The sequence below is a fragment of the Columba livia genome, chromosome 2, assembly GCF_036013475.1.
Source record: "Columba livia isolate bColLiv1 breed racing homer chromosome 2, bColLiv1.pat.W.v2, whole genome shotgun sequence".
NCBI lineage: Eukaryota > Metazoa > Chordata > Aves > Columbiformes > Columbidae > Columba > Columba livia.
This window is the reverse complement of record NC_088603.1, coordinates 95,964,515-95,986,360: the sequence shown is the minus strand read 5'-3', so window position 1 is coordinate 95,986,360 and position 21,846 is coordinate 95,964,515. Positions and strand designations below refer to the sequence as shown.

At 40.5% G+C, this 21,846-nt stretch overlaps 2 long non-coding RNA genes across 10 annotated transcripts; one reads left to right on the top strand and one right to left on the bottom strand.

The window, feature by feature from the left end:
- Positions 1 to 640: 640 nt before the first annotated feature.
- LOC110364320 (uncharacterized) lies at positions 641 to 7,188 on the bottom strand. Of its 5 annotated transcripts, XR_010470377.1 has the most exons (8): positions 6,953 to 7,186; positions 6,748 to 6,867; positions 5,135 to 5,290; positions 4,960 to 5,010; positions 3,548 to 3,692; positions 1,966 to 2,059; positions 1,172 to 1,300; positions 641 to 1,065 (listed from the first exon to the last, which is right to left on the bottom strand). It is a non-coding gene; the product is annotated as an uncharacterized LOC110364320 (long non-coding RNA). The 5 variants fall into 5 exon arrangements; XR_010470376.1 differs by having other exon boundaries at positions 4,960 to 5,290; positions 6,953 to 7,188; XR_010470374.1 differs by lacking the exon at positions 4,960 to 5,010 and having other exon boundaries at positions 6,953 to 7,181.
- LOC110364317 (uncharacterized) lies at positions 2,050 to 16,019 on the top strand. 5 transcript variants are annotated; one of them, XR_010470380.1, is made up of 4 exons: positions 2,050 to 2,419; positions 3,773 to 3,912; positions 4,863 to 4,944; positions 5,183 to 6,278. It is a non-coding gene; the product is annotated as an uncharacterized LOC110364317 (long non-coding RNA). The 5 variants fall into 5 exon arrangements; XR_010470379.1 differs by lacking the exon at positions 2,050 to 2,419 and adding an exon at positions 3,001 to 3,377; XR_010470378.1 differs by lacking the exon at positions 2,050 to 2,419 and adding an exon at positions 3,004 to 3,425.
- Positions 16,020 to 21,846: the final 5,827 nt, after the last annotated feature.

The window sequence follows — 21,846 nt, the reverse complement described above, 5'->3', positions numbered from 1 at the left end:
GTCCTGTAACATTCTGTTTTTCAATGAGGTAGAACACAATTGTATCTGTGTGCGTTGGTGTCGTACAACTAGTCAAACAGCTAACAAGTAATTCAGATTTTTCCCGCCAATTTAGCGCATGAAGTAGACGCTCATATTTGCTATAATCATCCTCGTCAGTCTTTACTATGCACTCTAGGAAGATTTTAGAGAGGCACTATTTATGTTGGGGGAGACGCCTGAACTTTCTTTTGCCCACTCTTGCTCCTGCTCCATCAGCCCCCACCACCCACGTTTTGTGTTCCAAGGCTCTGTGGGACACAACGTGTACATTTCAATTGGTAAAAACCAAAAGCTGTGGCAGAGATTAAAAAAGGCTAACGACATTCCTTTGATGTTTATACGCCCAAAGACTTATAAAAGATTTCCATAATTTACCCACCCTTGCTAGTATTTAGACCTGGATTTCTTTCTGGAAAGAAAAGTAGAAAGACTTGGAAAACTCGCTTTTAAGTATTCACTATGTATGTAAAACCCAATGGACTTCTCTCATCCTCTGAGAAATTCACGAACTGTTAATGGATGCAGATGGGCGACACGCAAATGATCTGGCAAATAAACTTACTTTTAAAACAAGAAATTAATGGGCAAGAACTGCATATTCAACGTCATTTGAGATTTAATAATCAAAATTGAAAGCAGGAGGAAAATGTAGTCTTGCTAGATTGTTGGCACAAACAATGCGATTATTTGAATATAGCAAGAAAGAGGGAAGAACGATAAAATACATCACTTTGTGTACGGCTTATTTCATAACGATGCTAATCAGCCCGCTGGGATTAAAATTTCAACCCCCTTTCTATATTTACGCCCTCTCTCCCAACCCCCTCCCCTCGTTTTTGTGTTCGTTTTGGAGCGGGAAGGACAAACCCTCCCCTCTTCGGGGCCAGAGGTTTCATTAGAGCTGATTTATTGAAATTCAGGCTTTAATCTCAGGTGGGATCCCGGAGGAATTGGCGCTGTCGTCAAATGGGAAGAGGGTCGCTTTCCACTTTGCACTTCCTGGGCTGCTTTTTTCCTCGCTCCCTGCAAATGTCAACATTTGTTCTCAATAAGAGAGTTATTGTTTCAGGAAAGCTGCTCACCAACTGCCTTTGAGAGAGGAAAAAAAAAAAAAAAAAGCGTCGCCCACCTTTGTTTGGCTGGAGACTGGGGGAAGGGATGGGGACGGAGGTAACACGCAGCCCAGGCCAGCAGCGGACAGACAGACAGACGTGGAAATAGCTGCTGCACACCAGCTCGCGGCTGAAGGGGAACGGGCCTGGATAAGGGGAAAGTTAATACAAAGCACAATAAACGTCTGCCTTTCCCTCCTCACTCCGTTTGCATCTTAGCCCCTGTAAGAAACAGACAGCAGAAAAAAAACAAACAAACCCCCAAAATAAAACAAAACCAAACACAAGCCACCAGCAACAAAAACGAGGACTGCCTTCCCAAACGTCCACACGCGGAAGTCTCCAGGTTTTGGGGGAAAGGGTGATTTCCAGGTGAAGAAGCAACTTGCAAGGTGCACCGTTTGCTTTAGCCCTGCCTGGTGGAACCTACCTCCTAATGGACTACCAATTAACTCCCGCCAGGGGGGCCGGCAGCCCCGCTGCGAGGAGCTGGAGAGGCCTGGGGCTGGGCAGCCCGGAGAGGAGCAGCCCAGCCCAGCCCAGCCCAGCCCGCGCCGTCGCGGCCCCTCCGTGCCCAACCTCACGGAAAAACAAACAAACAAACAACAACAAAAACAAACAAACAAAACAAAACAAACCACCACCAAACCTCTCGGCACTGGAAGTTTCTGCGTCCATCACATGTTACATCTCACTTAAAGGCGGTTCAGACTCACCGCGCAGCTAAGAAACCGCGTCAGGGATGTAATCAATACCTGGAGGATTTTATCGCTTATTAGCTCAAAAAAGAAAAAAAAAAAGTGGAATTTACATGCAAGTCGATTCGTTGCCTTCTCCATTCAGACATTTTTTTGGGTGCTTGGGCAACTTCTCACGATCCGATTATTCGAAAAGAGCCTTTCCATCTTAGGAATTAAATAATGAAGGGAAAAAATATTGTTATTAATAGTAATACTGCACATTAAGCAATATGAAGTTCACCCCTTTGGTTTTTAACCCAGTAACTATTAACCCAGGTATGTTCCCGGCTTCTAAAGAAATAAAAGCGGAGCCAAAACAAAGTTAAGAAACAAAAGATCCGCGGTGAATATTCAAAGCACCCACGCATCTAATCCCTGATTATTACTCGGTGGCTCTGAAGCAGAGTCTTTATTAAAACTACAGAGGGAAAACGCGATCGGCGGGGCACAGGCTGGCAGAGGTACCTCGGAGCTGCAGGCAGCGGCGACCTGGAGGCAGGAAGGCTCTGGAGAAGCCTGCTACCTGTAAGCGCCCTGGCCGAGGTGACAGCCGGGCTCCTGCAATCTGGACCCGTTTCCCGCTTCCCCCCCCGCCCCAGCCGTGACTCAAGGGGGAATGTCACCATTTCACATCCAATCCGGGCCAAGCCGGCTGCTCTTTCCCTTAGCAAAAGTAAGGGACGGAGTGACGCGGCCGCTGTGCCTCGGGGGCGGTCATCGTTAACTTTGCTCCTTTAGGGATTTGGGGACTCAAAAGAAAGGAAAGAAAGGGGGCGGGAGTGATCACCCTGTCCTGGCCCCCTCGGAAAGACAGCACAAGCCGACAGCGAAAGTCACTTCTGTTCCACACGGGTTTGTGTCAGCCGTGACGGGGGATTTCAAAGTACTTCTGAATATTTGAGAGGAAAAAAAAAAAAGTCGTACTGCGGCTGTGTGGACGCTCGGGCACTTAAAATTTGCCCAGGAAAAAAAAAATAATAAGTATGTGCATTTTTATAGGGAGATAAATTGACGATTTGTTGTGTATAACTTCTGATCAATTATTAATCGTTAGTGTCAACAACAGGGTTATAATTACCTTCAGTTATTTAAAGGAATATTTATTTTTTTCTCTCTGATCTGGTAATTAGTTAATGCTCTGGAGTAATGAATTCAAAGCTGACTTGATAATGATTGAGACAGGTTTTTCCCTTCTCTTTTGGCAGCACCCTAGCGGGGCGGGGGGAGGGCGGGGTGGGGAAGGTGTATCCCCCCGTTTGGAGAATTGTCCATGTAAAGGCAAATCATGGCGCATTTCACTTTTCAGACCATAAATAACGATTCTGGGAAGAAAAGGGCAAAATGACAAACAAATAGAGCGCAGCTGGGATGAATAAGGCCGATCAAAGTTAGCAGCGGCCGACGTTTCTCGCAGCCGCAGCAGGTCTGAGTCCCATAAAGGTGCCAGCAACTCTTACCTCTCTCCTCGAGATCAAGGGCGAGGGTGAGCAGGACATTTTAACCCTCTGACATTTTTTCGCGAGCGGAGGAGGTAAAAAAAAAAAAAAAAAAAAAACCTAAAAAAAAAAGGGGGGGGGGGAAGGAGGGAGGAGCGTTTTTCTTTTTTGAGGTAGACCTCAATGCCTTCATGAAGGAAGCGGGGGGGTATTTTACCTGGAGCCCGCGAAGCCCCCCCGCCTAGCCCGCGTAGGATGCGCGGGGGGGGAGCGGCGCAGCGCCATGCAGTGCTGGGCTCCGCTCCTCGAAGCGGGAGAGGATCAGCCTTGCACGTTTAAACGATCCCGAACCTGGCTCAGCCCTGGCAATGGGAATCAAGAAATTATTTTTACTTTTCTTTTCTTTTTTTTTTTTTTTTTTTTTTAAATTCCCCTCCTTGAGGGCGCTCGGCAGAGCTTCCTCATGAAGAAGAGCAGCAAGAAAGGCAGCCCGCAGGACGGTGGCCGCTGCCTTGCTCCCGGCTCTTGGAGCGTGGGTAACCCCTCCCCCCCAGGCCTGGGACCTGGCAGCCAAAAAGCAAGGTAACTGCTGAAAAGCCTCCCCCTCCACCCCCCCCATACTGGCGTGTGGCATTCAGCTGAGGTAGAAAGTCCACCGTTGCCCCCTTCCTGCTTTCCTCCAAACCTCCACCTAATTTTGCATCAGGCGAGGTCTCGGAGCCAAAACGACTTTTCGTTTTCAGCGCGACGGGGCTGATTTTACGGCAGATCTATGTGAGATGGAATACGTGTATATAATATTATATATAGCAGTCACATGTCTTATATATAAAACGTTTCCCCCGTGCAACGAAACTGCAGTGGGAATTGCAGTGCAAAATGCAAGTTTTAAAATTAATTCGTCCTGACAGGTTTGACATCACCCAGCTCCCTTTTTCCTGCAACTCCGTCCGCAAATGAATGCCCTTTCCAGAGTGTATGTTTTAATTTGTCACATCAAGGCAATAAAAGGCAGCAATATATACTTAAGCCAGTTAACATTGTAATAACAGGTTTAAAGGAGCAATTAAATGGTAGTGAGTCGCATGTCTGACTTTCTATAGGCATTACCACATCAATGGTACCTTTTAGACTGACTATAACTTAGCGTGATTGTCTCAATTAGTTTAGCTACACGATAGTTATTGTGAACTCTTTGTGAGTAATCAATGTTACGCAAGCCTATGGGAAGGAGTCTTTAATAGGGGTGAGCAGCAGCTAGGTAACATGAACCTCCTATTTCCAAAAAAACACCTTTTTTTTTTTTTTTTTTTTTTTTTTCCTTTACTCTCATTTCTTTCCCCCAACACGAAAGAAACGATAACTTATAGTCTTATAAAACTGTTTCCGAGATCGGTGTAGTCGAACGCAGATTTACAGGCAAATAACGACTTCTGCCACGGCTGATAAACGGAACAGCCGCTTCACTTCGGCGCGGTTGGCGAGTCACCACTGCTACTCTTCTTTTTTTATTTTATTTTATTTTTTTCTAGTGTTGTGTGTCGCGGCTGTTCATTGTCACGACTCAGCCTCGAGCCACAAATAACCTTCAGGGATGTTCACATCAAATGACATGTACGTATCACTTACGGGCGCCTAAGTTTCCCCTCGCTAACAGCGGGGCCAGTCCGAGTGGGAGAGCTGCGGAGAGATACCAGTGTGTGTGTGTGAATCAGAACCTGGTGTGTGGGTGTGCGTGTCAGAGCGAGGGATGACTGTAAAGCGGGGTTATAAATACGATATAATGCAGAGAGAAAGGTCTTACCAGAGCAACCGGCCGTTTAGTAACTTGTTAATTCTTCTCCACCTACAGACTCATTAAACACCGAGCCACGGGCGGCTAATGCAAAATACAGAGGACTGCGAAATTGGTGGGAGTTGCGTGAACTGCTTCAAAACACTAACAAGTTTGTAATATTTTCTGTCACGGGGAAAAAAAAAGAGCATGTACCGTTAAAATTTAAGATAAACAAGACACATGGATATTTCTATTGGTGAAGTTATTCTCGTTAGTCCTAACAATGTCTCACCATTAGACAAGGCTGGAGTCAGTCTGAGTCTCAGATCTGCAAGCTTTTTTTTTTTTCCTTTTTTTTTTGCATGCGCATTACATTTCTGTCATGCTTTGCAGCAGAACACGATATCCCCAAAGAACCCACAGAAGAAAAAAAATATCCTGACAGCAACCATTAGTTAAGAGCGCAATGAATAAACCCCTTGCACAAGAGTATCAGGACTAATTAAGATTCTGTTTAGCAGCCCTGGATGGAATGTTAATGTAGCTTTGACTAACTGGGAATAAGCAGGGGGAAAAACTGCATTTTAAGAGGAATGCTGAGGTGATAACATCTCTCACTTCTTCTGTCCAAGGTCTGCCCAAGCCTGTTACAAAGTCATTATCTCAAATTACTCCTGTACTTCATTTTTAGAGGGTTTGGGCAAGATCCCCTGGCGTTGAAGCGCTGCCTAGAGCCTCACAAAGCCAATACTCTCTAAGGGGATAAAGGCTGAATCAACCCACTATCTCTACCTTCGAGAGTCTGCTGGTACCAGTTCCTTGGACAAATACAGCCAGGATTCTGGAGGTAGATTAGGATCTATTGCTGGCGTCTCCTCGCAAATCCCTAAAGGGTTTTTGACCCTTTGAAGTTTCGTCTATTTTGCTTACACAGAAGTTTACATGATTAAGTCAGGATTTTACAAGGCTCAACAAGGCAAATTTAGTCACCTCGGAACACTCAACACCAAAAAGAAAAAAAAAAAAGTAAAATATCCAGTTGTCCCGCTACTCGTTTAGCTCCTGAAATACTAGCATAGGGTGATATTCGTAGTGATTAGTTTAATAAAGGAGAAAATTATCTGCAAGATGGCTTCAGCATGGGAGGATAAAAAAATATCCCTTTCCCTCACGGAGTTGTTGTTGCTGTTGTTGTTATTATTATTATTATTATTATTGTTATTGTTATTTTCAGCCTTTGACGTAGTCTTTCCCCTCCTCTTCCATTTCCAATGATCGTAAAAGCAACTACATTTCTCAGAGTGGATAAAACTTCCCGAATTCCCCTCCAGTCTTTTTAACGTTTCCAGCATGCCTTTACTCCTGATCCGTGCAGTTGTGTTTTTTCACCATCGAGGAACAAGCACGCCTAATCCTTCTCTCTGAAGTAAACTTTTGCAAACACTTTACTTCTTAAAAGCAGCCTCGCATAATGCAAATCTTTGCTAGGAAGGCGAGGGCTGGGAATAGACAGCATAAACAGGAGAGGAGGAGCAGAGCTCTTTCTCGGGGAATAGCTACCTATTTAAAGAAGTCCCCTGCAATCAGAGAGGGAGGGCTGTAGCTGGGGGCTGAGGCTGCATCCGGCCCACCATACTCACATTGCCTTTTGTGGAATACTAAAAAATCTCTTTTTCTCTCTTTTTCTCCCTTTGTCTCTTCCTCTCTCCTATCAGAGGGAAGATCTCTCTGCTAATGGATTACTGCTGCAGAGTTATTTTCTGTAAAGGAAGGAACAATCTGTTCAGGTGCTGAATAATTACTTTTATTATTAATAATAATAATATGATAAATAAATAAACAGACCTGGCATGCTGGAAAGTTTCTGGAGCTGGATCAGTGAGTTGCAGGGACAACAAGGGCAATCAAGCGAGCTGCAGATTTCTCTTCCTCAATTGATTTATAAATGATGAATGGATTTTCTTGTGCAGCTGCAGTGTGGTTAAAAACTATTGAAGAGGTAGGTGTCCTGGGAGGTGTTATTTTGTAAGGAAGACAGTTAGGAGTAACTGGGTGCATTTATCAGCAGGAGATCTGAGCAAGCAACATGATTACATGAGCTGTTAGTGGCTAGGATTCAACTTTCCATAGGCCTTCAGCACCTGCAGTCTTGTAGGTGACTCACATGGAAATGGGTTCATGTTGGCTGCCAGCCGCCGTAAGGCATTGATCTGGCACAGAGTTCCCCAATGATTTTGGCTCAGCCCATCTAAATGGCACGCTGTTGGCTGCTGCCTTTCTGGCAGAAATCGGTCAGGTCTGCTTTTGCAAGACAAGGAGAAGCAATATCTTGCGGCACTTCTCTCTCTTGCACATTTTGAGGAAGTGGAAGGGATTTTCATGTCCTTTATGATGTCCTTTATTTCCTATTTCTGCTATGACCTTTCCCCCTCCCTATAGGGATGTACCTGGTAGTTAAAGCATTTGCAGTGTGAAATAGAGAGAAGTGTTAAAATGGGTTTCAAGAGATATGCAAAGCTGTTATTGTGTCTCTGGATCATGGGTGTTTACCACAGCTCTGAAAGAACTTTAGGACCAGGTACGTGGATCTGCACCCTTTGTAAAGGGGCTTAGAACTATATTCAAGAAGGGGACAAGATGTAAATGGAAGTCCATTTCAGCTTCTTACCCTTGAGATCACTTCAGGATGGTGCCTTTTTTTTTTTTTTTTATTTTTTAATTTTTTTAATATATATACATATAGATATAATATTCTTTAAACTCACCCAAGAAATCACATGCTGTCTCTCCTTATATCTAGAAAAGCCTTCCCAGAGGTGAGGAGATTATGCCTAACCACGTTTGAGATGCTGACCCCAGCATGGTCCCACCCCAGATCTTTGAAGGGCTCAGGCTGGTACGCCCTCCCCAAACAGACCTGAAACCCCAGCTGCTCACAGGACGTGGTCACTCTTGCCTTCTCCAATGCACCTGAGATGGACTTGTTCCTGCTGGTGACAGCACAGCACAAACCCAATGTGAAACATTTGGAACAGCAGCAGAAACCTATTCCCAGCAGAGTGACCTAAATGCAAGGCAACGCAGCCACATCCACATGCTCTCCTCTTGCTCTTGGGCACCACGTCCCTCACCTCTTTTTTCTTCACAGGTCCATCAGGGGAAGGGGAGCAAGACCTCCCCTTTCTCCTTCTTTGTGAGAGGGAGTGCAGGGACCTTCCCATAGAGGCAGGTTCCAGCATACGGACATTATCTTCTCTGAGCTTTGAGCTGTGTATGTTTGTGTGTGTGGAGAGCGAGCAGATTTAAGACACATTTTGTCAGTTTTTATATTTCCTATCGGATAGCTGCACACAGACAGGGTGGCTTCATGCTCAGGGAGAGGGCTGTTACAGATGCATCCCCCCAGGGGCAGGGAGCTGGGGGGCAGCTGTCGATATGCAGGTGATGGTGACAGGGAGCACCAGGGGGAAGATACAGGATTTATTTCCTTTCTTTCTCTTCCTGCTTGCTCTTCCACTGGGTGGGAAAAATCTTACTCTCAGCACATGTTTCTTCTGGAAAAAACAAACAAACGAACAAATGAAAACACACACACACAAAACCTCCAGTTTTTGCTCAGCTCTATAAGTTTTTTTCAGATCATGAGATTTCCTTCCTTCCTTCCTTCCTTCCTCCCTTCCTCCCTACCTCCCTTCCTCCCTTCCTTCCTCCCTCCCTCCCTCCCTCCATTTCTCTCTCTCTCCCTTTCTCTCTCTCTCTCCCTTTCTCTCTCTCTCTCTCCCTTTCTCTCTCTCTCTCCCTTTCTCTCTCTCTCCCTCTTTCTCTCTCTCTCCCTCTTTCTCTCTCTCTCCCTCTTTCTCTCTCTCCCTCTCTCTTCCCTCCTTTCTTTAGGTTTTTATTTGTCTTTTTAATTTTGAACTTCTTGTATGCCAAAATTTATGCTGTAAATCTGTGAGAGAAGGATTCATTTATAAAATAAATGTGGAATACTTACCTCATTACTCAGTTCCAGGATCTGGGGCTTTGAAGTTAAAACTTCCCAACCAAACAAGCATGAGATTTCCTGTAAAACTCAAATCTCGTTTGACTTAAAAATATTATTATCGTCAGCAAAGTGACTGCATAATTACATTTCTATTTCTCCATGTTTAGTTTGTGTTAATGTCTGTAAGCGGGATCTTCCCTCTTCATTGACTCACATACATTTTTTTTTAATTCTTGTTAGAGCTGCAAAATGTGGTTACAGAGGAATAAAAATCTGCCTCCTTTGGATTTCTTCATAGTAAATCATTTGAATTGGAGAATATTATTGGTGAACATGTAAGAACATATAATTTAGTTTTCTTATGCAGAATTTGGAAAGTTGGCCATTAGAAATAAGTTGATTATATTTTTTACAACAGTTAAAAAAAACTGTATGACATAACCCCCTAAACCACCTTTGTGCAAAGCCCCTTCTGAATTACAAACGCACATTATTCTACTTCAGCTGACTTCAGTGGGGTTTAAATATTTGAGAAGTCACATTCAAATGAACTTTTTTATCTATAACAGCAAGAATGAAATTATAGTCCTGCAACTGACATAACAGAAAAAATGTTTACCCAAATTAATAAAGAGAAGAAACTTCTCAGTTAAAAGCACAACTTTTCAGATGTTTTAGAAGACTAGAAACAATAAAAATGTCTGTGGAAATATGGTCCATAATATCCTTGAAAAACCCATACAGCTGAGTCCAATTTCTGTTATTGAATCCAGTCCTAAAAAAAGTGGTAAAGTTGAACTATTCATCCTTAAGTTATTTTTAAGTAGTGTGCACATAATCTTATTTCTATTAATGGAATAGGTTTGTGATTCTGGAGGTAATAAGTCACAGTGTAAATCCATAATAAACTTGTTTCTGAGCTAATGAAAGGATTGGATAGCAGAGAAATCTGTACATTTTGTCTCTGTATTTTTTTTTTTTCCATTTTACCATATTCTAATCCCTTCTACAATGCCTGATAATATTGAGCAAGAATGTGTTAGGTGTCTGTGTGAGTCAGTGGGAAATATGGCTTCAGTAATAATTTTCCATGTGCTTCTATGTCATTAGAATATTATAATGAAAAAATATATAATGAATATGCAGTAAAAAAACAGTTGTGGGAAACAGCCTCTTTTAGTCAGTATATCACTCATTCATATGAGTATATCAAATCACTCATCAATACTGAGAAAACAGTTTCTAACATTTTCCTATTGTGAATAAGCAATTTTTGCATTTAAAGAGAACAAAATAATATGCCAGTTCTAAAATCCCCAAACTAAAATGCACAGATTGAGTGCAAGCCTATTTAAATGGAGGAACTGTTACTTGGGAAATGCCATATTTTGACTTGAAGATCACTACCACGGATATCTACTTTTCTATAGAGTGAAGTCCAGTTTAAAAAAAAAAAACAAACAAAAAACCAAACCAAAACCAATGATCATATAATTTATTGTTTTATTGTAAAACATATGCATGAGAGGACAGAATTAAGATCCCACAGCCAAGATTTATGTAATAGTCATACTTCCAACTACTTCAATTTGAACGTTAATTAAGTTAAATGCATTTTTTTTTTTTAAGCCCCTGTTTTTTAATATTGCAACACACAAGATTCCCTGAATCTGGTCATGTAGTGGAGGACCAAACTCCAGGTACCTTTGGAATCAAAACTGTGATGATCATGCCTCCAAGGCACAACGAAGGCTGAGCTGAAGCTGGGGGGGGGGTTGGGGATTTTCTTGCAGAAATCTGCTGTGAGGCACTCCTCCATCTCCAGCTCGGTGCCATAGCTTCTCTTCCAGTCTGTGATTCCAGATGCAGCTGGTTAGTAGATCATAGATCAGGTCAGGCAATTGCATTTGATGTGTGGGGGTCATATGTAAGACCCATATGCAAGCGAGAAGGCAGAGGAGAGAGAGAGAAAAATAGCACTGCCTTGCAAATGTGTGAGGCTCAAGCACAGTAAAAGTAATATGTGTTGGGAATTAAATGATATGAAAAGTGTGAGATCTGATATTTCCTTATGTGTCTTATTTCCACATAAAAAAAAAAAAAGATAAAAATAAATTGTGCTGTAACTACCTCTTACCATCTATCATCCTCAGTAAGAATCCAGTATTTTTTGTATACACCTAATGAATGGAATTGAATGACAAATATATTAGGTGGTGTCAGGCTGGGAGGAGCTGGGAGTGTGCTGACTGCTAGGACCATAGCTTTACCTACGTACCTACGTACCTACGTACCTACGTACCTACCTACCTTCTTTTCACCTCAGTTGCCAAAACCATCAGTTATTTCTGGAATAGCATATACTAGTGGTAGAGAAAACTTTTTTTCTCTTGTCTGACAGACAGCTGTCACAGCAACTAGCTGATGAAGGGAATAAACAAGGGCAGCGATTGTGAAGTTAAATTGAAGCTGGGAAAGTAAGTACCTAATATTTAGAATGCTCAAGAGAAATGTCGTGCATTTATGCACAGGAAAGAGGACAAGGAAACTACATTTCTACCAAAATCAGAGTTCTATAGTGTTCAGCCAGGATTTGTCTATATCCTGAGACACAGCTATCAACTTGTAATATTAGTATAACATTGGCAGTGCCTGAGTCAAAGGAAAACTATATATTTGTAAAAAATATTTTACCTTGAAAGTGAGACATCACATTACTGTAGCTCTACAGAATTGCATGTTAAACATATTAATCTCTTCAGATATGTTAATAATCCTCGAATCAATACATAAGAATCTATGAGCTGACTTTAAGGGAAGACAGTTGCCTTTATCTAAGAATGTAAAGGCATTTAGAGGCATAATAGATAAACCATGATGAGGTTATATATATACTTTCCATCAATTAATTTAGGATTTATGCATGCAACTGCTGTTATATTAATTTAAAGGAAACCAGAATCTTAAGATAAACCAGTATATTCTTTATCTAACTATTTGGAGTTTATTGCCATATATTAAGAGAATAGGACAGACTTCATAGTAACTTGAGAAAAAGTCCTTCTAAATAAGGTTTTGCAGGTTTTTTTTTGTGCCTAAATTGTGAAAACTGAGGCTTTGCAGTGGTAAATAGCTATGTATGGTGGGATTTCAACAAGTGCATTCAAGAGACGACCTTGAAGAGGAACCAGGAGAACTGTAAGGTGTTCAAGTCATTTTCACCTCTGCGCTTTAAGTGCATTTACATTTTTACATCAGTATGAAGTGTATTTTGGGTGAAAATAATCACTGTTATCACTCAAGGTGAATTCACTGGGATGAGTTTGGCCTGGTGAGTTTAATGGGAATTTAACATGCAAAAGAGATCATGTGTTTGATGTGACTACATACAAATGCAGGTAAACAGAAAACCTTTGAAATGCATAAGAAATAATGATAGCAGATGGTTAAAAATACATAATAACACTAAAAAATGAAGACTTATAAGTATATATATACTGCAGACGGAGCTGGAAATGAGATCCCTATTTAAAGATGGATAACGTTTTCTTATGTAAGATTCTGGTGTGTTTCTTATTGTTAGATGTAATCGTTCAGACAAGAATTTTTATGACTGATGTCTGCCTCACACTGCGTGTCTTGCTTTTATATAAAAAGAAAGCTTCAGCAAAACAGTTTAACTGTTTCCAGGAATTACAATTGGGAGAAATGATTCGGTTTGCTAATGTTAAAAATCTGTGTGACCTTATTGAATAAACCATTTACAGTAAAGGATGCAAATTTAGGAAGGAAGGTGTCTTGAGGCCAGAAAGAGAAGCATTTTTTTTGTTTTCTTTATAAAAATATATACTCATTTGGCAGTGTTGTCATTGAATATACTTGATATAATAATTTGTGGTTTAATTCTTTGTAGATTTCATCTGTAGTGTGCATGTTCAAGGCTGGCAATCTCCGAATACAGCTAAGCATCTCATTCTCTATAATGGTTCCTCTTATGTGGCTCTAACTCCAGAAGAGGTGGCAAGAAGACTGTCTTGTTTCTTCTCTCATTCCTTCTCCATTGCTGTTCACATCACTTCAGGGCAGTCTGAAGAAGGACAGATTAATCAGCCGTGAATAAGAGTCCGGGTTGGAAGCAGAGCTGGGACAGGTATCTGCAGGATTTAGGATTTGAAGGAGGTGGGAACAGGCTCTGGAAGAGAAAATAGGAAGAGAGGTGAAAACAGCTTGTGCAGAGGAAATGATTGGAGTAGAATATGACAGGTTAGAAAAGGCCGTAAAAAGTCCACAGCCACTAAAACACCTCATCTTCCAGAACCCGGAGTAAGACCCAGGATTTCTGTTTTTCAGGGTTCCTGTGCTACTTATCTACGATGTCACTGGCAGCATAAATCTCTTATTCACCATAGCAGTGGGTCCACAATCACAATTATTCCTTTGTCTCAGGTGATAAACTTATGCTGGAATTCAGATTCCACCACCATTGTCCACAATGTGAAAATTGGAAAGATTTCATATGATCAACATTTTTGTTAGGCTAAGAAACAAAGAAGTGATTATCTGTTTTTCTTCCCTAGGCCCTGAATCGTCCCGCTTGTCTGCCGGATAGACAGATCTCTGGGAACAAGGCACTGTTTCAAAAACTAACCTTTTCTTGTGGATTTTCTAACTTTTCAACGTTTGGCCTTGCAGTCCCTAATGTTTTGTTTAAATTTGGTTCTTGAATGCAGCAAGTGGTATAAGAAAATGAAACATCTAGGTTTTCTGTCATTCATCAACCACATTATGAGTGTCTACATATATAGCGGTGTGTGAATGTATGCCTGTATGTATCTTATATATGCACAGATATATATTTATGTTCTCTCTTCGTATGTCTTTTTGTGGGCTGAAGATGGAATACAGAGTAGCAGAGACTTACATAATCCTATAAACAGTTACTCTGGTGAAGTATTTACCGTATTTGAGTGAGGACTGTCAAATCCAGCATGAGAATTTGTGACATTGATGTTACTCAGATGTGAAAGTTTCTAGGATTGCAGCTATTGGCTACAGCTATTTAGAGGCTTTCTGTTTCTTCCAGCAGTGTTAGGACTGCAATATGCTGTAACTAACTGATTGCAGCAAGACTCCATGCTAAATTTATATATACAGAGCTTCCATATCTATAAAAAAATGTATGCAGATAGCTAGTGTCAATGCAGGCACCGAGCCATCTGTGAGTTTAGAGTTACTGGTTTACATTAAATTTGCAAGATTTGAGCCCTGGTTATTTTGTTGTCTTCCTAAACGGGAAAGGGATATGGACAAATCAAGGCTAAACTGCCAGATGTGTTAGTCCTGCCAAGGCATTTGTAGTGTATCTAATGCTTTCCTAGAGCCAGTTGGTCAGTCAGTCAGTGATTCTCCCCTCAAAAATTACTCCTAGGACAGAAAACAAACCTAAGAATTTAGCAGGAGAAGGGGCATGTAAGAGAGAAGAATATACTTTTCTCTTGTTTCCTTTCAGCTACTCCAGAGAAATAAGACATAACACTTATGAAGTAACAAACTTCTAACCCTTGATGCCATCCAAGAAGTAGCAAAATGAAAAAAATAGGAAATGACATGAAGGAAAATTTTAAGGATCTCTCAGTTCCCAGCTATGCAGATTAATAATCACACCAGCAAGAATTCAGATCTCTGGTTTCCATATATGTGTACATATATCTCTGTTTCTCCTGGTATTTTACACACATATCTGTGCTTATATGTGCACACACGTCTCTCTTCTATAATGGAGATTGCTACTTATGCATGTCTGCAGGAAAGTTTGGCCTCAGATGTTTCATTTCAGAATGTTTGGTAATCTTTTATTAGCATTTATGATACCAAAAGAGTTATTTCAAAGCATTTTTGTAATGATCAAGCAACAGTACTAAAAAAGATATATTAAACCATATGAAACCTGTCAATCTAGGATCATGTAGGTATCAGATTATGAGAGAATCATTACCTAAAAATAATGCCATTTTTGTGAAAGCAATTCAAACTTACATGAACAGGCCTGAGCCTGGTACTTTCTGTGGCTTTACAGTAACAAATTTCTCACTTTAATGTGCTCCTGTCTTGCCAGTAGCCATGTGTTGTACTTTTTTGGCCCTGTATAATGAGGTTTCATATGTTTTTAAAAATGATAAAATGTTGTCTGGATATGGGAAAGATTAAGAAAATAAGCAAGACAAATTTAGGGATAATTCCTCTGCCTTATCGACTGACTCACCATGCTGCACAGGACAGTGACCTCAGCTGCTTATGCCCTCTACAGCTTTGTCTTAGACAGGGACAGAGGCACTGCAGTATGCTGAAGGACCTCTGTTCTCCTACAACCCGCTGTTTGCCGCCACATTACATCAGGGGATGTCACACCCAAGGGTGACGCTGGCTACTGCTGGCTGGAGTGTCTGTCTGTCCACTGAAATTACAGGGAAAGAGCAGTCTTAGGCTGAGAAAATCCCATGCTTGTGAAATAATTGTACTAAGGTTTGACTCTAGGTAGGCAGTATTTTGTTTTGTAGCATTAAAAACGAATGAAAAAGGGCACAGAGAGCCAAAGTGCATAGGACTTCACACTAGACGTTTGGAGGATTTCTTCAGGATGCCTCAGGACACCCTCTTGGTTTGACAGAGGTCCAAGGGGAATTAAGTTTTGTCTTCCCAAGACTAAGGAGCTCGTGTCTAACATGGAGAACTGGGGGCTAGTTTGGGGAGCCAGGTGTCTGATCCTGCTCCATCTGGAGGGATGGGGTGGTTGTGAGTGCATCATTCATTTGCAGCAGTGTTGTGCTTGGTTTCACTTTCACCCTCCCAAATGCATTTCTCTAGCAACCCCCTGCCCCAGGCAGCTGTTTATTTTGCCTTTGCCTATAAGCCAGCTTTTTTTTTTTTTTTTTTAAAAAAAGAGGGAAATTATTAAAATGATAGATAATATCTCACAAGTGTCCACTCTAATTTTTACTTAAATAGCTCTAGATTTTAGAGGTTTCTCTTTATAGACATCAACAGCCTTTTACACAAGAGGTTTTCAAAGGTCAGTGTGAGTATTGTGGATGTTTAGGTTACATAGTTGTGATATCCTCCTATAGACAAAAATGAAAATTAACAGGAGTTGAACAATGCATAAAAATCCCCCAAACATAATACTGTTAGAAAGTGTCATAAATATCACCAAAATCCTGGAAGCCTTGGGAATTACAAAAGGGGAAAAAAATAGGGTCAATTAGATACAGTATTTTGTGTTTTTTCTCTGGAATTTGTTGACATTAATACTTTTCAGTTACATTTTACAGTCTGCCCTGTTACTGATAGAAACACGTTACACTGTTACAGGTTAGGCAAGAAACCTCTACCAAACCCAGGGGCATAACATGCAGTAGCTAAATGTAACTGCTCTTTAGACTTCTGTCAATTGATTAAAGTCAAGTAGGTTATGCTCGTTTGCAGACCTTACCAAAAGTTCACTGAAATTGTCAGAAAATCTCCCTTTTATTTAATTAAGATGTGGTGAAGTTGTAAGTAGAGGCATTTTTTCATGTTTAAAAATGTTTGATAAGAATTTATGTTGTGACTTCAAACCCTTTCCTGGCTCTGGAAGGTTACATGGCTAATGCCTTGAACACTTCAGCTATTCAGGATGGACAATACTCAATCAAACAAACCTGTTTCTTGTCAAAATAGCTAAAGATATTTATGCATGCTATTTATTTTCTTTAGGTTTCTTGTTAAACACTTTTATGAATGCCTTTAAGCAATAACCTGAACACAAATGTGATTATTCACTATATCGTTTAATAGAATTAAATTCTTATCAGAACTGTGTGACTGGATATCAAAGTTATCAAAGTGACTTGACAGCACTCTTGGTGTTTTAATTGAACTCAGTTTACCTGTTTTTTTGAGTGTTTTTTTTTTTTTTTACCCTAATTGTTGCTCTTTTTTTTTTTTTTTTCATGCAAAAGAATGACAAGTCTACTTTGATCATTTAGCCAAAAATATTTACTTCATGGATTACATTATGAATTGATTATAACTGTAGCTAAGAGGGAGAATGAATTCCCAGAAAGTTAATATTTCTTGTTAAGCAAATCTGGAATATAGATCAACTGCAAGTACCAAACATGATGAAAGTGAATATGGAATTTCTTATGTCTCCTCTAGTAAAACATAAACAGATGCAAAATGTCCAACATCATATTTTTGATCACTTTTTGATGCCTATTGTTATATCTAAACTTCCAACATCAGGTTGAGTTTCTTATATACTAAATATTCTACATTGTACAGCTTTAAGATTTTATTTTGAAGAACTTTATTTAACCTACAGTTACTCTGTAATAACCCTTTAAGCTTTATATTCAATACAGTAGAACATTAAGAAGGTTCTGAAAACAGAATAAATTCGCTTAGCTTATTTATTTAGCTTTGCCATTTGTATATATTTTGTTGAGGTGAGACATAGAAAATAAATCAGTTAATTTGTGCCTTGATTTACTGTCATTAAGGAGTCTTGTAATAATAATAACAACAATAAAAAATGGAACTCCCTAAGAATTTTCTCCATAAACTGAACTTTTGAATAAGTTTACTGCCTAGTTTAATTTCACTTAGAAAGTTGCCTTCCTTTCAGGACAATCATCTTCCAGCAAATCCACACAGGAATATTAGTATTATTTTGTTTAATCACCAAATACTAACAACTAAGTATTCACTTCATTAAAGGCACTCAAAAATTCTGGCCAGCTGTTTCCTGCCACTTTGCTGAGGACAAGGTGGAGAAAGACAAGCAATTCAATCCTTGGTAACTCTCAGTTGTGTTCAGCATAATTCTGCCACATACTTTCATCACTTTATTTCTAAACTAGAATCTGAATCCAAGGTGGGTTCTGTGACTTATGGGTTTAAATTCTGACATGTTTAAATTCATGTGGTACACATGAAAATTTCCAGAGGTTTTAGTAATTATCTCAGACTAATTCTTTGTTTTGTCAACTGTGCTCTCTCTTCCTTTTTTTTTTTCTTTTAAATGATTTTAAATTACTGTAGTCAAATGCATTGAAGAGGGAAGCATAATTAACACAGCAGTTTAATATACAAATGATGGATTTGTTACTTGCTCTGTTCCTGCAAAACTGTTTCCTGTTCTGGTTCAAATACAAAATTCTGGAAAATTAAGAACTCTTTGTCAAAGATCAAGGTGACTACAGTAACATGTTTTTAAAGCTGGGAGTAATTTTTATGCACTGAAGGTAAAAAGAAATACTGATTGCAACTGAAGAGTGACTTAAAAAAATATCCATTTGATTGTATGAACTACCAGGCCTATTGCCCGTGAAAGTAAGTGTTAAGGTATCAAATCATAAATCAATATTCCAAGGCCAGAATCTAAGCAGACATAAATCAGTGAAGTTACACAGACTTCAGCTAAGCTGTACTTATTTATACAGCTGGGTCTGGCTATTGGGTGCTACAAAAATGGCAAAGTTCTCCATTTTGGTCATAATTCAAGAGAACTCTTGAAGAAAGATGTTTTTGTCCCTGTAAACAGAATTTAGCATTCTCTACAGCCCATGGGGGAGATTAGGTCTGTCAGGATGGGATTGAAACTCATCCACCAGCCCAGGAAACACTGCACAGGGCTGTGTGAAATCCTGCCTCTCCCTGGGGTGCAAGCAGCCCAGCTCAGGCATCTGCACCCACTTGTGCACTACGGATTTGTGACCTCTCTCTAGCAGTATAAGGCTGCTGCTGGTTTTCTTTGGAAGAATAAGCAGGACATAGTCTTTTCCATAAAGGAAATTGCCTGCCCTACAGCCTAACAGCTGCAAAGCCCACAAACTTCGCGAATTTTGTTCTGTTCTCTGTGTAGCTCCTGTCCCGGTTCAGTGTCCTAACCCTTGAGGCAAGGGACTGGAATGTACTGAGCTGTATTGCCACTATTCCCACTATATAGACCAATTGATGGGATAAAGTGCATTCATTTTCCCTTGCCCTGGGTTTTTAAAGTTGAGGTGTAGCTTTTCACGATGCTGTCAGCAGCTTGATTTTATTAGTGCTTCTCAGGCATACTGTGTGGGTTGCGAGCTGAGTCAGGTAGCTCAGGCAGTCAGGTAGCTCATTCAAGAGGTGAGAAATACCAAACACTTACTAGACAGAGTGTCTCAGGGGAGGCAGGCTTAGTTTGGGATTCCCACCAGGTTGGTAAGCAAGGTGCCCAGACACTCAGTCCAGCTCAAACGAGGGCAAACCTGAGCACTGTAAGGTTCATGTCGTCTTCAGGGCTCGGCAGCCGCCAAGGAAAAGGTTTTGGATACTAATTTTAGACTTAAATTTGGCATAAACTTCACTTCAGGTGCTGTGTTCTTGATTGGTTTCCTCCTCTAAACACTTGCCCTTGCTCAAGAGGTCTTCAGCATGTGCCTATATGTCAGGCATAAAGCTTAGATGATGTCTTTGAACAATGGCGCTTTACTCAGCTTGATGAGTGTGACTAGTTAGGGATATAGGTAAGGATCTTAGAAAGTAATGTGCTGATTTCCTTCTGATTCCTTTTATGAACTATGTGGTCTCATCTGCTTTTTAGCTTTCTGTATATAATATTGGGTGTTGCTTTGCTTTTGATTATACAGTTTTTGAGAAAGGTTTTGTATTATTCAGATAATATTCAAATTCTGTTTGTTTTTCTCCGTTATATGGTGGAGACAGAAATTGTAGCACACTGCCTTCATGGAAATTTGTAAGAATAAAAAGAAGAGGAAAAGTAGGTAGATGGTAGTCCGACACTATTGCATAGACATTTGTTTCTTTGTTGCAGTGACTGAGCTTATGTTTACTCATTTGCAGTAAAGATGAGGATCATGGGGAAGTGAAATGGTATTTGCTCAATGTTTCTTTTCTCCTTGGAATCCCATTGTAATGCTGTAGTATTTTTCCTGTTGGTGTTGTTCATTTAATCGGTAACTTCATCTCAATGGGCTTTTGTGCCCTGAAGAGATAAATGGGCTTGCAAGGATCAGATAGTGTAGGAATATAAAACTGGGAGACTTGTTGACTGCATGGATGAGCTAGAAAACTGCAAAACTGTCACCTGCAGTTTGCTAAAGACTAGCTATTGTCACAACTGAACATTCCCTTTTTTTCCAAACAAGAAAGATAAAAATGCAGAAGTTTTGGACCTGTCTTTCCTTTTTGGATCCTTCAGCTTCTCTGAGGGGAACTTCTTATCTGATATGAATCCTAATGATTGTTAAAAAAAAGCTAGCTTTTCTTCTAGATCCCTGAAGGAATTGAAGGAGGTTTAAGAGCCTTCAGTCAGGTGTTGAATTTTTCTGTACAATGTGAGAGGGGGGATAGTTAGACACCTCAGGCTGGCCCTCACTGCAGCCAGTGTGCAGATCCAAAATATGACCTAGAACACATAAAAAAGCAAAGAGTCTTACCCTGTGCAAGTAAATGCCCTCCTGAGCACTGTGTCAGGCAAATGCAGAGTACAGGTTGACATTGTCAACTAAGCCATCCCTTCCAAAAAGAGATATAGAGAGATGCCACTCCTTGCTTTCTAAAATGGAGACTGAGAAGGTAAGCGGTAATTGCACAATTTCCAGTAACTCTTGGCTAATTATATGACCTCTGTCCTGCCAAGGAGGAGACAGCTTTTGGTAAGCACAGTGGGTCTGTGGAAGTCTAGGAAGCTTCACTTTAAAAAATTTGGATACCCACAGATGTTTTGTCCTACGTTTGATATCTTACTGGCAGACATCAAAGTCTAAAATAATCACCTGAGCTCCTTCTACAGTCAGTAGTGGGACAAATTGGGTCCCCAGAGCCTTAGCCATGGGTCTGAGGACTTAGGTGCATGCTGTTACCTAGATACATGAGAAAACGCTTAAGGCACATACATTGTTTTACAGAGGTGGGTCCTAGTCATGTCCTCCAAAGTTGCAAGCATGGAAAAAGCTATGTGACCCTCTCCAGGCTACTTCTGTCCTGAACTGCAGGGAACTCTGAAGTAGGTCAGCTTCCCTTCTCATTTGGCCCCTGACTTCTGATAAGACTTCCACATGGAACAAAGACAAGAGGTACGGGTGTTTTTAAAATCAGCAAATAGTTGCTGTACCCAGGCTGCTTAAAAGCTGCCAGATGTCAGATTTTATGATGGGAAGGCTAGCAGAAAAACAGAGAGAGATAAGAGTTCATGACAAAATTAGGAAAATGAAAGAAATACAGGATTTATTAAGATAAAATGCTCGCATTTTCATGATTAATTTAGTAGAATAAAGTTTTGTTTTACTGAGTTGATTTCGTTTTATTATTCCTTTGAATTTGTCTTCAATAGCAAAGTGAAAGAAAAAAAAAAAAAAACACTCCAAAACAGTGTGCCCTAAATATTTTTTATATGTGTGAAAGTGTTGAATCATTCACAGTTTGTCTTTCTAAGTGAAGGAAGGCGGTCCTGTTCAGCTGACGGGTGAGTCAAACTCAGTGGGTGCAAAGAAAGCTTGTAGAAGCCTGTGCAGGATAACAACTTTTTCCACACTTGTCACCATGCCACACTCGCTATCGGCACGGAATCATCTATTGCTGCTGCTGACACAATCTATTTTATTTATTTTTTTTTTCCCCACATGCTTTTCCTGCCCAACGGCATCTGTTTTTGTTCAAAGAGGCCTATGCCTTCCCTCACCTTGATGCTTCATTGCTGTCTCTTTCTGGCAAAGAA